Source organism: Diabrotica virgifera, chromosome 4 (assembly GCF_917563875.1).
Source record: "Diabrotica virgifera virgifera chromosome 4, PGI_DIABVI_V3a".
Taxonomy (NCBI): Eukaryota; Metazoa; Arthropoda; class Insecta; order Coleoptera; family Chrysomelidae; genus Diabrotica; species Diabrotica virgifera.
In genome coordinates, this window is record NC_065446.1 from 230,689,240 (window position 1) to 230,701,330 (window position 12,091).

Sequence of the window (12,091 nt, forward strand, 5' to 3'; positions counted from 1 at the left end):
CTAGGATGTATTATACTATTTTATTATACATTTCAAGAAGCGCGTTCATAGCCCAGTGAAATTGTTTAACGACATTGTTCAATAATGAAATTTTTAAAACAAAACTGAAACGATGACGTCTTTCAAAACATTTTGCAATGACCAAATTAATGCCACATCAGAGGTTAGTCAGGCAATAGACTCTTTGAAAACCAATAAATCTGCTGGTCCAGATGAATTACCTAGCGAGTTGATAAAGTTGGTCAACGAGAAAAACCTGGACATAATAGTAGAACTGTTCAACGCTACCTATACTACGGAAATCATCCCTAGAGAAATGTTGACATCAGCATTTGTGTGTTTCCCAAAGAAAGTGAATGCCAAAGAATGCAGTGACTACCGAACCATAAGCTTAATGTCACATACCTTGAAAATTCTGCTGAAAATTATCCACGCCAGAATACACTGAACCAAAAAATTACGTAAATATAATGAAAAAAACATTGATTCAAAAACGGGGAGCATTAATTTTCGTCCAAAGATCAGTATCCCAGATAGCACAAAGACATCTTAAAGAAATCTAAAAGATAACTTACTAAAGATGTTTTAGACGTCTTAAAGATGTCTGGTATTTCCGGAAAGATATCTTTACGACGTCTTAAAGATGTACGGATATTACAAATCCTTACATCTTAAAGATGTCTTTTTTTGTCTATTATTAAGGTGTTTAGGATGATACCTTTCTTTTTAATTTTTTATGAAATATTTTAAATGAACTTTAAAAAAAATAATTAGGTTCTAAAAATACGTTTATTACTATTCAAATTTTACATGTACATACTTAAAATATTAAAAACTAATTTTATGTTAATTTTTTTATTGGTTTATAACTGAATACCTAGCTCATTGTGCTTATTTTGTTGTTTTTACTAAATTTGTTGCTTTTAATTCCTCTAAAAAAGGTACGAACATTATAAAACTTATAAAATGTAGAATAAGCTTTACCAATTATCAGATTTGCAATTCTGGTATAGTCCTTTTCATGACCATTTTTCGATTTCTCTCTAACGCAATAAATTGTATGTGACAGAAAAAAAGACACGTCGGTGATTACAGACATTTATAACATTTCTTCTAGTTATTCTAGTTGTCGATAGATGGCGCCATAATCAAAAAAGAATTATTTATTAAATAAAATAATAATATTATCAATATAATCTGTACAATTTATAAGACTATACAAATCAAAGAAAATACCATTTTATAAATGCAATAGACACAATTGATTTGTTTTTATTCAAATTGAAAATAAAATGTGACAACTGTCAGATTTAACTAAAATGTCATGTTAGAATAAATGTCATAAATGTGTATTATCACGGACTTACCTTTTTTTCTATAATTTGTGACGCACTGAAAAATGGTCATGAAAAAGAAAATATCACAAAACTTGTGTTTGCCTTTTTGTCCCAACCAACTGTACTTTAAAGCTTGCTCATTCCTAATAATTTCCAACTCTTGATACAAAATCATAGGCTTTTGATCTTCCTACTTTAACAAGCTCGGATACCTAAAAAATATATATTTCAGAGCATGTTGTTAAGGTAAGCTGTTGAATTAGGAGACATGCATTTACTCTTGATAACAAAGTCAATTTTTTACTTTAATAATATAACAATCTAAATCTAAAACTACTGCATTAATAAAATCTGTGAAGTCTTCTATATATCTCTCAAATTAAACCATATCTTCATCACAAGATATGGGAAATACCACTGAAGTCACTGATGTGATAAAGCTTTTGTTTGGAGTTTGTCTTTCAGCTAGCAGCTCTTGTCTTAATTGTTTTACTAACCTAACCTAACTTTTATTGTAAGCGTAATTATAACCTATTTTTAAGATAAAATGTCTTAAAGATGATTTTTAAAAGATATCTTAAATTTGGCGTTTTAAAGATATCTTAAATTTGTCGTTTTAAAGATATCTTTTCAAAGTCTCAAGACATTAAGATCATATTTGGTTGTAAATAAGATATCTTAAAGATGAGCTGTGTTGTATGGGATCATTGGTCCAATGTAAGTAGATACATTAACTAATGCTCAAAAACATTAATTTTTATGAATTAGTACGTTCATTCAATGTACTTTCTAGTTAAGAATCAATGTATCGGTACATTGAATCAATGTATCGGTACATTAATTCTTAACTCGAAAGTACATTGAATGAACGTACTAATTCATAAAAATTAAGGTTTTTGAGCATTAGTTAATGTATCTACTTACATTGGACCAACGATACTGATCATTGGACGAAAATTAATGCTCCCCGTTTTTGAATCAATGTTTTTTTCATTATATTTGCGTACTTTTTTGGTTCAGTGAATGTCATCTTCGTGTATATTTGTATATAACATACAAATAGTTAATAAGTAAACAAAATGACGACTTAATATCTACATAAATATTACAAATATAGGTTGAAGCAACGATTTTTTGCCGATTCACAAACTAATGTTAAGTAATATCTATAAGTTTAAAGAAAAAAAAACATATATTTTTAATTAACACAAACAACTTTTTATAATGTAATTTGGAAAAAACTTAATAACTAAATATAACAGAAATTGATTCTTCTTATAAAATATATAAAAATATATTTATATTATATAAAAAATGTATACCTGATATCGTGAAAATAAATACATCTACAATAACATCTCCATAAATACAACATCTCTCTGGGATTAGTTATCATCACCCATACAAAAAACAAATGGTTGAATGGCATTTTTCTTTGATTTCAAAAATCTAATATGATCTTCGACTTCTTGCTGGGTCTTCCCGGTTTAAGAATGATTACTGGAAATCTCTGATGGTATATTTTATTAGTTCGTACAAAATATCGATGTAGAACCCAAAGAATAACTGCATGTTAGCCATCTACAATTTATATTAATAATTATTATTATAAAAAAAATAAATCTAAATAGTGAACATAGTTGTATTTTTGGGTATCACTTTTTTATAGAAATATTTTAATTTAACCTGAAAAAAATTGCTAGATGTTGAGATGTTTATTTTTAATTTGATAGATACTACCGACTGCAAGAGTTAATAATATTTTTCAATTATTTACGGTTTAATCACCTAAAGATTTAATTTACTAATCTTTTATAAGATTATACCATTTAGAAATATTTTCAAATGGTTCATATTTTCTTTTACCTATGTCTCGAATTAGCTTTTGAAAAATTTACAGAGAACAGAAATTAATTACTACTAAATATGCAGGATTGAATAATGAAATAGGTACTTACATTCCGTAGTGTCTTCATGGGTGATCTTTTCAAATAAAAATTTATTTGTTTTATTCTTGACATGACTTTCACACCGAAGAAAGGAGATAATTCTTTCGAAATTATTGCTGTCCCATCCATCAATAAGTCCATTTCCATTTCCAAATGCCACTCCAAAGTCCATATCAATCTGCAAAAGTTGAAATAGAAGTACAACTTATTTTTATAGAAATCCAACAAAATAATTTATAAATATGTAGTTAAAAATATATGTAAATACATACTTTAGAAAAATCAACCAAATCACTAGTGTCAAACACCGCTCCTCAGAGTCTGCAGGGTGACTGTCTGCTAGGAGGCTGCAACTGTTGTCACGTGAGTTTTTTACACCAATAAAAACACTTATAGAGTTTTAAGAAATGTATCGGTTTATGTACAAGATCATTGCTACAATGAATTGATCATTTATTCAGGTATATTACATTAATACAATGATTGCGTTACATCAAAATAATGTATCGAGTTATTAATCAAAGTCGAAAACATTAATTTGATGTTACGAAAACATTGATTCAATAAACGAGTTCGTAATATAAAGAACACTGTACATTAGTGCAATGTTTTATATTCATTAATTTAACCGCATAATCCTGATGTATAATTTCATATATACAATGAACAAATTATTAGTATTATGAAAAAAGTCATTGGATAGATAACAAGATTCATTGGAATAATGATTCTATTCATTATTTTTTAATGAATAGAATTACATTGTAATAATGAATATGGTCGTTATTTAATGACTACATATTTATAGTATTAACGATATTTTCATTGAATCAATGTAAAAAAAGTCAATGATTGTCGTTCATTGGTACTATGTACAATATTTATTTCAGTGTACACTCTAAACTGGAGCTGGATATTAGTGACACTCAATATGGGTTCCGCAATGGTATGGGTACCAGAGAGACATTATTCTCCTTCAACGTGCTGACACAGAGGTGTTTGGATGTTAACCGCCCTCTTTACGTCTGTTTTATAGACTACACCAAAGCGTTTGATAAAGTAAAACATGATCGACTCATGGAAATTCTGAAAACTAAAAAACTAGATGAAAGAGATTTAAGACTAATAACACACCTTTATTACAATCAGCAAGCAATAGTAAGAATTGAAAAAGAGACATCTGAAGAAATGGAAATAAAGAGAGGAGTTAGGCAAGGCTGCATACTATCACCTTTATTATATAACGCTTATTCTGAAGAAGTAATGCGAGAAACCCTGGAAGATAAAACAGTCGGCATAGTTTACAAGACCTGCAAAGACTCATGAGTAAAATAGTAAGGTGTAGTAGGGAGTACGGATTCTCTCTCAATATCAAGAAGATGAAATTTATGAAAATTAGTAAAAACAACCATAATAATAACGAAATCTTGATAGTAGAGGGCCAGCAGATCAAAAGAGTAAAAAAGTACACTTACCTAGGAACACCTATAACAGAAAATAATGACTACACTGCAGAAATCAAAGTCAGAATCGAAAAAGCACGTTCTAATTTTATGAAAATGAAAAAGGTCCTATGTAGCAAAGATTTAACATTAGCTCTTAAAGTACTCCTAAAAAAATGTTACGTATACAGTGTACTATACTATGGAGTGGAATCATGGACGTTAAATCTAGAGACAATGAGACGACTTAACGCCTTTGAAATGTGGACCTATAGAAGAATTATGAGGGTTTACTGGGTAGATAGAGTTACGAACGACAAAGTACTGAGAAGAATAGGTAAAGAGAAGGAAGTTGAACTTACAATTAAAGAAAGAAAACTACAGTATCTCGGACATGTGATGCGGCGGGGCGAGAAGTATAGCATCTTGCGACTCATAATGCAAGGAAATATAGATGGCAGAAGAAGCATCGGAAGAAGACGAATTTCATGGCTAAAGAACCTGAGAGAATGGTGTGGATGCAGCTCAAAACAACTATTTAGAGCTACTGCCTCAAAAATTAAAAGAGCTATGATGATTGCCAACCTCCGTAGAGGAGATGGCACCTGAGGAAGAAAAAGAATTAATGCCACAGTTGGACAGGCACCTCTAGTAGCATAATCTGGACGTTTAAACATGTTATCGATAACTTACAAAGCATCCCTTGTAACGGCATCATTTAACTACTTGTAACGCCGACCTGAAGATGATCTGAATATTGTAGAGATCAAAACGGGTCGTCGAAGTATAATTAAATGATTGTGAGTAAGTCTGTGTTTCTTTACTTCATATTTAATTTCATTTGCTTTAATTCGACAGGTTTTTAGCCAGGAGGAAATAACCTCCAAATGCAAGTCTGCAGGATTTGAGAAGCAATGACAGGATCTTTGTGAGATGCTATAACAGCGGTATCATCTGCATAATGTTCTTCTTCTTCTTTGTGTGACGTGCTTGTTTTCAAGCGTTGGCTATCGTCGTATCAACAAGCTGCTGAAATGTTTCTCGGGCGTCAGCTATATGAAACAATTCATCGATCGTTCGACCTGTCCATTGTCTAAGGTTACGCAGCCAGGACAATTGTTTTCTTCCAACCCAGCGTTTTTCTTCAATTTTTTCCTGAATGATGAACCGGAGTAAGCGATATTTAGGTCCTCTCATTATATCACTGAAGTATTGAAACTTTCTCATTTTTATGACGTTGATCAATAGGGCTTTTCATCGATTGTCATTTGTTTCGAGCTCCTGTCATGTGTCACATAATATTAATATATCTACGCCATACCTCTTGGATTTCTATTATTGTACACGTGACAGAAGCTCGAAACAAATGACTGTGAATGAAAAGCCCTATTCTCGCTCTTTGTGCATGGCCTACATCACACCTTCGTTGGATATAATTTACACTGTCCACGTGATTCTGAGCATGCGACGGTAACACCACAACTCGAACGATTCTAATTTGTTAACATTCTTCATTTTTGTTGTCCACGTTTTTGTTTTTTGTTGCATAATATTTAAATGGTTATATCTTTGCTAGTAGAAAGATCAGCTGTATAAATGCTATAGATGATTGGAACAAGTAGGTTTACTCCCCTGAGGCACGCCAGACCTTATTGTGCGTAGAGTTGTGGTTTTGTCTTAACTTACTTGAAAGTGACTATTTTGAAAGTAGGATTTAAGGATAAGGAAAATGTTGTTCGGTAAGTTTTTCTGATTTTGTATAATAGTCCATCGTGCCAAACTTTGTACTTGTGCGATGTCTAAGACATATTATACTGTTGTTTTATTGACTTCCAAAAGGCATTTAATCGTGTTAAGCACTCTATATTGATCGAAGTTTTAAAATACATAGGCTTGGACGGCAGAGATGTTCAAATAATTGAAAATTTATATTGGAATCAAACAACATCAGTTTTAGTAGATGGTGTGGAATCACAGGCTCTTAATATTAAAAGAGGAATACGGCAGGGATGCCTCTTGTCACCACTGCTTTTCAAAGTTTACTCCGAAAGAATTTTCAGAAAAGCTCTTTCTGAAAAACAAGAAGGAATACTTGTGAACGGTGAAGTCATCAATAATTTGCGATATGCGGACGATACAGTACTCCTAGCTTCTAGTCAAGAAGATCTGCAAATACTACTTGATAGTGTTCTCTTTCTGAAAAACAAGAAGGAATACTTGTGAACGGTGAAGTCATCAATAATTTGCGATATGCGGACGATACAGTACTCCTAGCTTCTAGTTAAGAAGATCTGCAAATACTACTTGATAGTGTCGTTAAGAGTTGTAGGGAGGCAGGTCTGGATCTGAACATACGGAAAACCAAAATACTCGTAATAAGTAAACAGCAGCATATAAAACCGTCTATATATGTAAGTAATACCAAACTTGAGCAAGTTGATAAAATCGTTTACCTTGAACAGCAACTAAATTGTAACGCAGAAAGTCACGGCGAAATTGGATCTAGGATAGAACAGGCTAGGGCCCCTTTTAGAAGGATGTCCAAGGTGTTATGTAACAGAGACCTAAAATTGGCATTGAGGATCCGCCTACTTCGCTGCTACGTGTTCTCGGTTTTACTTTATGGTGTCGAGTCCTGGACTGTGAATAAAATCGATCTAAATCGCCTTGAGGCTTTCGAAATGTGGTGCTATAGAAGAATTTTAATAGTTTCCTGGGTGGAGAATATTTGAAACTCCACAATACTAGAACGTCTCAGCAAGACTATTGAGATCATAAAAAGCATCAAGCAGAGAAAGCTGGAGTACTTCTGACATGTAATGAGAGGTCCCAAATATAGGTTGCTACAAAATATTATGCAAGGAAAAATAGCAGGCAAACGAAGTCCAGGACGAAGAAGAACCTCATGGTTGAAGAACTTGCGAGATTGGTATGATGTTGATACAAGCATGCTATTTAGGGTGGCAGTGAATAAAATTAAGATAGCTATGATGGTAACCAACGTTCTGAAAGGACATGGTACATGAAGAAGAAGAAGATGTCTAAGAATGCAGCAGAGCAGTAGTCTTGATCTTCAAAATATTATATATTTTTTTATAACTCGGTGGACTTGTTTGATGGGGCATGTTCCCTCTAAATACAAATTATTGGTTAGGAATTTATTGATTTGCTTTTAGAATTGGTTTTATTTTCTCTACAAGTAATTTCTCTAGTCTGGCCAGTTGGTTGTGAAAACCAGTGCCAATAAAACACAAAACACACACAATTTCTCTAGTAACTTTGACATAGCAAGGAGTAGGCTGATAGGTCTATGATCTATTTGCTCAGCATGTTTTCCTGGATTAGGAATTAGTATAATTTGGGCTACCTTCCACAAAATAGGAAAGTATTCAGTCCGTAAAACAGCATTGTATGGTATATTGGTGTTAAATACCTCAGTCCGTTATACTGAAGTTCTTTCAGAATTTTAGTACAAATTAAGTGATATCCTGTGTCCTGCAGATAGATGACTATAGAGATCCAACAAGGTATTTAGATATTCACGAAAAATAATATTCCAATTAGTGTATTTGTTGCCTAATTATGTCAGTGTTGAGTGTAATTAGAATTGAAGAATGTTTAGAAAACAATTCAAGACAAGATTTTGCCAACACGCAATTTTTGGGATTTCCTTCCAAATTCCTAAGTCCATAAGATCAGGGATTTTAGTTCTGTGGGTTGGCCAATAGGTTGGTTCCACGTCAATACGTCGGTAAATCCACATTTCGAATGCCTCTACTTTCTTCATTAGTGTTGCGGTCGTTTTATGTCAAGGTTTAAGTGAAAATAAAAAATATTTTAATAAAAAGTACATAATTTATACAGGGTGTTTGGTAAAGAATGGGGCCTAGCTTAACCTTAGATTCCTGAGGTTAAAATAGGTCGATTTAAGCTAACTTACCTTAGTACAAAAGTTGGCATGCTTCTTTTCATGAGCATTTTTCAGTGCGTCACGAATGATAGAAAAAAGGTAAGTCCGTGATAATATATACATTTTAGTGACATGCCATTTTAGTTAAATCTGACAGTTGTCACATTTTATTTGCAATTTGGCATAAAATCAAATCAATTGCATTTATAAAATGGTATTTTCTTTGATTTGTATAGTCTTATAAATTGTTCAGATTATATTCGTAGATATATTATATAATTCGCAAATTATTTTATTCTCGATTATGGCGCCATCTATTGACAACTATAATAAATGTTATAAATATCACCGACGAAATGTAATCACCGACGTGCGTTTTTTCTGTCACATACAATTTGATGCGTTAGAAAGAAATCGAAAAACTGTGACGCACTGAAAAATCCTCATGAGAAAAAGCATAATAAACGAAATACATGGTGTCAAAGTTAAACTTTTATTTTATTTATTCTTGAATATTTCCTGACAGGCATGAGATAACAACACAAAATTTGGTAAAGGGTTTTTTTGGGATGAGAAATCTAAATTCGCCACCAAAAATGATGTATTACCCAGAGGGCGCCACGTATGTCTTTCAGTGTTCATTTAATACGTTCAGTTATTTTATCCCCCAGTCTTCATACTTTTTGAATCAAAATGTTTATTCCCTTAATATTTTTACTTAAAAAAGGTATGCTACATTTATCTCCCTAAACTTAACTGTTTTCGAGGTAAACGCATTTTAAATCTGCGATACAACATATTTATATTTGTGCATAATATCATTGTAGTTAGACCCGAAAAATAAACTTGAAACCATAATAATTGTGCCAGTTCTCATATTTATGTCATTGAATCAAAAATTCCATTTGAAGAAATTTGCGATGCATCTTTGTAAATTTTTATGGTTTTAAGTTATTTTTCGGGTGTAACTACAATGATAATATGCAAAAAATTATGTTGCCCCGCAGATATAGAATACGTTTATCTCAAAAACAGTTGAGTTTAACGAGATGAATGTAGTATATCTTTTTTAAGTGAAAATGTTAAGAGAACAAAAGTTTTGATTCAAGAAGTATGTAGAGTGGGTAATAAAAAAAAATGAATCTATTTAATGAGCGGTGAAAGGCGTATCCCAGGCAACCAAATAACGTTTACAACACGTTGAAAAAATAATTATCACCAAACCACGTTAGTTTATCACGTCAAAAGTCACGTGAATATGTCCCACCATAATTGACGGCATTTTTATCACCTTTTAAATAAGTGATATCAAAAACATAGTTTTTATGTCGTTTTTTAGATTATGTTTCATTTTATGGTTTTAAAGATACACAATAATTATTCGTATGGGCATTGTTGGTATTGCAATTTTTCATTTAATCGTTTCAAATTTATCACATAGGCTAAAAGTAAAACCTTATTGGAAGACTGTCTAAAATGTACCTATGGAATTACAATACCCTCAATGCAACATACCTATAGAACATAGAATTTTCACTTTTTATTTATATTTACTGTGTCAAAATTGAACCAACATATAAACTAATAAATAATTTATTGTTAATTTAATTAAACTCAATGCATATCCAATCCAAAACAAATTAAAACATAACCTCAAACAGTTTTCAATAAGAATTATTGTATTAAAATTACTCACTTGGGAAAAACTAATGAAAATCTTTTAATTAACACAATTCATCAACTAAATATACAATACAACCTAAACAATAAATGAAACACTTCTTAATGGAAATTGTTTGGTTGGAGTCATAAGCATTAAGTCTTTAAGCTCCTCCCAATTTTGCGACGTCAGACTGTCAGACTTAGGCTGCCTGAAATGAAAACGTGTTTTTAGGCGTATTTTAACGTCATTAATCTTACGTATTTAAAATCACCTACAAAAGACGTTTATACGACGTAATCTTCCAACACGTATATGGTTGCCTGTGATGGACTTGACGTCACTTGGTTGCCTGTGATGTAGCGCCCTCTGGGAAATAGATCATTTTTGGTGGTAAATTTAGATTTCTCGTCCCAAATAACCACCGCTTACCAAATTTCGTGTTATTATCCCATGCCTTTTAGGAAATATTCAAGAATAAATAAAATAAAAGTTTAACTTTGACACCCTGTATGTCGGTTATTATCAACTTTTGTACTAAGGTAAGTTAGATTAAATCGACCTATTTTAACCTCAGGAATCTATTGCTAAGCTATGGGCCCATTCTTTACCAAACACCCTGTATAAGAGGATCATTGATTAAATACTGAAAAATGGGCCATTTTTGCACACCATTTACTTGTTGAACTGCTACGTTAATTCATGTTTTTTTGAAAGTTTTGACGATTTTTTTCTGCAAAATTGTTACCCTATTCTTAAGATCCAATTGAAATTCATGCAAATTCATAAGTCCATCCCTAATATAACATCCTCTTCGTCAGCAATTAGGGACACCACAAGGGAAAAGGAAAAGAGGAAGGTCGAGAAGAAGCTGGAGGGAGGGAATTGAAAAAGAACTAGAGGAAAGAGAAATATCTCCAGGTCTATGGTTAAAGTGAGAAGAATGGCGATTAGGAGTCAGAAGGCGTCGAAGAACGCTGTAAACCGATAATAGTAGTAGGATAATTTAGTTCTACAAAACTTAAAATTAATATTTATAAAAAATATGCAAAAATGTACTTGCTATAAAAATATATTATTAAAATTTGTACTTTTTGTTTCCTAAAAACTTATTTGACCAGGTTATAATAGAGAGATTTAAGGTGTAGTTCAACTACAGAAGGCGTGGAAGAGTCACGAAAAATAGAAGGAAAAAATCGGTATGCTTTGACCTTCACGCACAATTTGGCCTGATGAAACCGACTGCATATATGGACGTTGTTTGGAGGATAAACAGTAAAACAATAGATAATATCTATTATAGACTATATCTATTATAAAATATATGTATATTTTATTTATAGTTGAACAACACACATACTAATTTGGAAGATACGTCTGTTTATAGAAATATCGAAAGCACGTAAGAAGAGAACTCAGTAAATTTGACGTATGAATACAATTTAATAAAAAAATTATATGACACGTTATATTTCCGTATACTATTATTATTCTCTAACTAAATCCAAAATGTTTAATTAACTGAAAAAAAAAACACTATATATCGAAAAATTTTCTTTTAAAGGATTTTGTAACATGTTTGGTAAAAAATAAAACCTAGTTTATTTGAGACTTTTTATTTCCAAAGCAATAAATAAACCAATATTTTTAGAAATAATTTCATGGAACAATTAATTTTTTTTTTCATAAAATCTATTATCAAAAAATTATTTGCGAAATTTATTAAAGAAGTATATATTAATCATAAATATTTATGATTTATGTATAATAAAAATTACCTCAAATATTACTAA